This window comes from Calliphora vicina, chromosome 1 (genome assembly GCF_958450345.1).
Source record: "Calliphora vicina chromosome 1, idCalVici1.1, whole genome shotgun sequence".
NCBI classification, from domain to species: domain Eukaryota; kingdom Metazoa; phylum Arthropoda; class Insecta; order Diptera; family Calliphoridae; genus Calliphora; species Calliphora vicina.
The window spans coordinates 6,771,566-6,777,934 of record NC_088780.1 but is presented as its reverse complement, the minus strand read 5'-3'; positions in this window follow the sequence as shown (position 1 = coordinate 6,777,934).

Below are 6,369 nucleotides of genomic sequence, written 5' to 3'. Positions count from 1 at the left end.
AATTCTGAAGTCGTTTTCTAGACGTAAACAGACTCCAATTTGAAGTCGTTTCCTAGATGAAAACAGACTCCAATTCGAAGTAATTTTGAAGTCATTTCCTAGACGAAAACATACTCCAATTTGAAGTCATTTTGAAGTCGTTTGCTACACGAAAACAGACTCCAATTTGAAGTCATTTCCTAGCGAAAATAGACTCCAATTTGAAGTCATTGTCCAAAAAAAGCAGACTCCAATTTGAAGTCATTCTCTAGACGAAAACAGACTCCAATTTGAAGTCATTTTGAAGTCGTTTCCTAGACTAAAACAACTCCAATTTGAAGACATTTTCTAGACGAAACAGGCTCCATTTTGAAGTCGTTTCCTAGACGAAAATAGACTCCAATTTGAAGTAATTTTTAAGTCGTTGAAGTAATTTTTAAACGAAAACTGACCCCAATTTGAATTCATTTTCGAGACGAAAACAGACTCCAATTAAAAGTAATTTTGAAGTCGTTTTCTAGACGTAAACAGACTCCAATTTGAAGTTGTTTCCTAGATGAAAACAGACTCCAATTTGAAGTAATTTTGAAGTCGTTTCCTAGACTAAAACAGACTCCAACTTGAATTCATTTTCGAGACGAAAACAGACTCCAATTTAAAGTCGTTTTTTAGACGAAAACATACCCCAATTTGAAGTCATTTTCTAGACGAAACAGACTCCAATTTGAAACATTTTCTAGACTATAGAGACTCCAATTTGAAGTAATTTTCTAGACGAAAATAGACTCCAATTTGAAGTCGTTTCCTAGATAAAAACAGACTCCAATTCGAAGTAATTTTGAAGTCATTTCCTAGACGAAAACATACTCCAGTTTGAAGTCATTTTGAAGTCGTTTGCTAGACGAAAACAGACTCCAATTTGAAGTCATTTCCTAGATGAAAACAGACTCCAATTCGAAGTAATTTTGAAGTCATTTCCTAGACGAAAATAGACTCCAATTAAAAGTAATTTTGAAGTCGTTTTCTAGACGTAAACAGACTCCAATTTGAAGTCGTTTCCTAGATGAAAACAGACTCCAATTCGAAGTAATTTTAAAGTCATTTCCTAGACGAAAACATACTCCAATTTGAAGTCATTTTGAAGTCGTTTGCTAGACGAAAACAGACTCCAATTTGAAGTCGTTTCCTAGACGAAAACAATTCCAATTTGAAGTCATTTCCTAGACGAAAACAGACTACAATTTGAAGTAATTTTCTAGACAAAAACAGACCCCAATTTGCAGTCATTTCTAGACGAAAACAGACTCCAATTTGAAGTCATTGTCCAGAAAAAGCAGACTCCAATCTGAAGTCATTTTCCTAAAGTTTAGGTTATAAAATCATTAATTTTTAGTACTCTTGAAAAGCGAGTATTTCCTTTTCTTTAAGATAATTGCGTTCACAATTATTAAACTACTTCAAAGTAGAGCATATGGTTCGTATCAGTTACTACAATGTATCTTAACCCTCTAACCGGCAAGGCTGCCTTTAGGCGGGTATGTTAAATGTGTGTAATGCTGCTGTTATTTTTCCCATTAGAACGGTAAATATGTGTAAAGAGACAAACAATTTACTTATTGTGATAAACAAGAACGTGAACTTGTTTTTTGTTTGTTTTTATTCCAACGTATTTCTTTTGTTTTCAAACAATAACCTGGTATATTATTTTACCTCGAAATGAAATTGGCCGGTTAGAGGGTTAACATGTCGGAAAGCCGAGTCCTTCTCCAGGAAGTTATTGTGAATTCTATTCGAAATGAAAAATTTCCTGAAATTCCCAGCAATACCCCCACACCTAAATAACTTATTAATTTACCCACCTAAAATTCTTCATACTTGATATCGTAAACTAAAACAAATGATTTTAAGCAATTCTGACTATAAGAATCCTACAAATATATTGCCTAGAAATTGCACTGAAATAAAACAAAATCAAACAACATAACAAAAAAAATATAAAAATGTAGAAAAACATTGATCACCACCAAGCCAACCGCACAGTACGGAAAACGCTTAAAAGGCCATGCGAAACAAAATAGAGCGGCGTCAAATTTCTTTTGTACTCGTACCAAGTAACCACTTACATAAGCGTAAACTTTTTCTACTCTACTTCGTCTTCTTCTGCTGCTTCTTTTCACATACAACTTTTAGCAGCATCCTTGCTCTTGAACTACTACTTCATCATCTAAGTATATATCTAAACAGCGACAACTCCCTGTGAAAGGTTTTCTAAAATCAGCAACATACAGCCAGCAACAAGCAACTTGCAATGTTTTTTTTTTTATTTTTTTTGTTTTGGTTTTTCAGCTATATTTTTTATGGCCTTACAAAACGATTATACACACTTCTTGTGTATGAAAAGAACCAAGTCCAAAAAGGCAGAAAAAAAACTTCTTAAGTTGAAATGATCAATCTTGAAAACATTGCAGTTTTATGTGCAATATTACAACAGTATTTATGTTTAAATAACAGCAACAGCAACAACAACAATAATAATAAACATTCTAAATAACACTCTGGTAATATTTACTAAAGTTGTTGTTTGTTGGGTGGTGGAAGGTTTTGTTAATGGGGGTGTGGGAGGGGGGCAATTGTAACCATGATAAAGTGACCATAAGCATTTATCGAAAAATAAAATTTAAAATGTTTTTTTTTTGTTGTAGATTGAAGGAGGAAAGTTGCAATATATAAACAACGAGGGTGGATTGGAAAATATTTCATAATCATCAAATTAGTTTTTTTTAAGATTTGATGTCAAGCTTTCACATTTTCAATTGGATATATCCTTATTTCAATTCTGTAGATATGAGTTGATAATTTTTTGTCCTCAAAAATACAGTTTTTTGTAAAAAAAAATTATGGAAAAATCCCTTCACCAAGAGTATATATTCCGTTTTTAATTTCTACATTTTTCATTTGCGACCCCACAAAGTTATAGATATCGGAGTCAATGTAGCAATGTCCGTCTGTATGTTGAAATCAACTTTCCGTAGCCCCCAAATACTATACATATGTACATGATTCATACATCAATATATTTGCTATAGACCCCATTCGTTTGCTATTTAAGATCGAGAAAATCGGCATAGATATAGGGAAAAAACCAGGACAACTTCGATTTTTTACTTAATTTTGATCTATAACTGGATTATTAAGTCATTAATATAGACAATATGGATATCTAATTTTTTGTCATAAATTTTTTTCACAATGCACTGTGGTTCCAAATCAAAATCTAGGTAGACAAAATTAAAAAAATCGGTATCTTCAGAATTTGGAAAAACGAAGTTTTTTCAAAAGCTGACAATCTGCTCTCCTCCAATACAAATGGGTTTTCAATTGGACATTTCGTTTTCTCGACAGAAGCGCCAGAAGTTAAAAAAATTTTTAATCATATTTTCGTTAATTTTTTTTAATATTTTACTGCTTTACTAAATTATATATATCTCAATTGTTTTACCATATAGAAATTCATAGTTCAAAACATAGATAAACATTGATATAGGCTTTTATTAAGTGTATATCTTATATTTATGGGCCTCTCCATTTTCCTGTTATAGCCCTTTAAACTTGGGTCTCAAATATAATTATATTTTTTTTCTAAGAAATTTATAGAGCTTGCCAAAATCATTTAAGAAACTTCTGTGGAATGTCTTTGTAAAAAAATTTTAGCCGCCAGTACCCGCCGAAATACTTTTTATTTTAATTTTTACGGAATGGAATTTTTAGATATATTTTTTTTATTATTGATTTTTATATATCTAGACCCTACTGTAACTTGAAATATAGTAAATACAGATCTTTTTAAAAATATAGTTTCAGAAACACATGAAAACGTATTTTTTTAATTATTTTTATATATCTAGACCCTACTGTAACTTGAAAAAAAATTTATATTGATCTTTTAAGCATTTTTTTTGGAATCATTTTGTCCACCTAGATTTTGCTTTGGAAGCACAGTGCAATGAATTAAGAAATTTTAAGATTAAAAAAGAATTTTTTTTTTTAAAAATTAAAAAGTAAATTTTATAACAAAAATTTTGCCATAAACTATTTTTCACTAATAAATTAAAAAAAAAAATGTTAAAACTAAATTTTCAATTTTTTTTTTTAAATCAGCTTGTTAAAATCTATTTATTATAGAAAAGGCTCCTCTAAGATTTTTTTTTTAAAAAAATATTTTTTTCGTATAAAATACTTTAGTGAATAAAGCGTTTTTGTGACAAAAGTTTTTTTTAACTAAATTTTTAAATTTGTTCGTGAATAACAAAAATAAAGCTCTTTGTGTATAAATTTGTTTCTTAAAAATCTCCATTAAATTTTTTTAAAATTAATTGTTTTGTGAATAATGCTGTTTCTAAAGCTTTTTGAGTGCAAGGTTCCTTTATTCACATTTTTGTGAATAAAGCTTTTTTAAAGAAAAACTTTTTTCTTCGATGAAGTTTATTTTGTTCAAGCTTTTATGTGAATATAGCTCATTTGGCAAATAAAGTTTTTTTGTAATAGCAAAATCTCCTTCTAAGGTTTTTTTAAAAAATATTTTCTTTTGTATAAAGCTGTTTAAAATACTTTATGTGGATAAAGCTTTTTTGTGACCAAAGTTTTTTTAATCTAAATTTTTAAATTTGGTCGTGAATAAAGCTCTAAAAATTTGTTTCTTAAAAATCAACTTTTATTATTTTTATACCCTTCACCTTCGTGAGAAGGGTATATATAAGTTTGTAATTTCTACATTTTTCATTTCCGACCCTATAAAGTATATATATTCTGGATCCTTATAGAAAGCGGAGTCGATTAAACCGGGACAACCTCGATTTTTGACCTATTTCTGATCTATATCTGTGTTACTAAGTCATTAATATAGACAATATGGATATCTAATGATAGATATTTCAAAGTCCATTGCAACGATCGTCAAAATCGGGAAAAATATTTTTTAACCCGAATTTCTTTTTCATCAAAAATTTTTTTTGTCATAAATTTTTTTTCCAAAAAAAAAATTAAAAAATAAAAAAAAAATTTTTAAAAAATTTGGAAAAAACTTTTTTAAAAAACAATTTCAAAAACAAAATTTTGAAAAACTAAAAAAAAAAAAATTTAATTTTGTTTACCTAAAAAAATTTATTTTTAAGTATAATTTGGTGAAGGGTATATAAGATTCGGCACAGCCGAATATAGCTCTCTTACTTGTTTTTGAATTAATTGTTTTGTGAATAAAGCTGTTCAAGGTTCTTTTAAAAAAACCAAACTTAAAATTTATTGTGAATTAAAGACAATTTTTTGGCGGAGAAGCTTTTATGTGAATAAAGCTCATTTGGCAAATAAAGCTTTTTTGTGAATGAAAATTATTTTATATGAAATAAAAATTTAATTAAGTGTAAAAACAGCTTTATTTTATAAAGCTGCTTTTAAAAATGCTTTTTGTGAGAATAAAGCTTCTTTCTGAAAAATCTTTTATATGAAACAAAAATTTAATAATTGAAATACCGTTGAAATAAATGTTGCATTTGAAGATTTTTTTTGAGAGAATCTGTTTTTAAATAAAGTTATTCTAAAGGCACATGAGTGTCAAGGGGTATATAAGTCTGTCATTCCGTTCGTAATTTCTAAATTTTGCATTTGTATAAATATTCTCGGTCGTTATCGATAACGGAGTCGATGTAGCCATGTCCGTCTGTATGTTGAAATCAACTTTCCGTAGCCCCCAAATAACTTACATACATGTTTCATACATATATCCGCTATAGACCCGGTTCGGTTGCTATTTAATATCGAAAAAATCGGATCACAATTGGCTGAGTTATAAAGACAAAACCAGGACAACCTCGATTTTTGGCCTATTTTTGATCTATATCTGGATTACTAAGTCATTAATATAGACAATATGAATATATCCAATGATAGATATTTCAATTTGATAGTTGCAATGTAAGTTGGACCTACAATGGGTAAAAATTGTGAAAAATATTTTTTTATAGAAATTTTTATTGAACAAAAAATTTTTTTGTCATCAATTTTTTAAAAATTAAAAAAAAATTAAAAATTTTTATTTAAAAAAAAAATAAATTTTGTTTAACAAAAAATATTTAAAATTTTTATTTAAACGAATAAGGGAGTAGGGTGTATAAGATTCTTACTTGTTTATGTTAAATTTTATTTTTAAATTCGTATTTTAATAAAAAGTGTACAGAAAGCTTTCATATATTCAAATAAAAAATTTTTGTAAAAGATGATTTTTTGTCGCACTGTTTTTTATGAAAGCTGTTAGTTTTAAAAAAAGATTTTTTATTAAAAGTAGTTTTTAAAGCTTTAATCTTAATTGCAAATAAAGCCTTTCCAACTTTTTTTGCA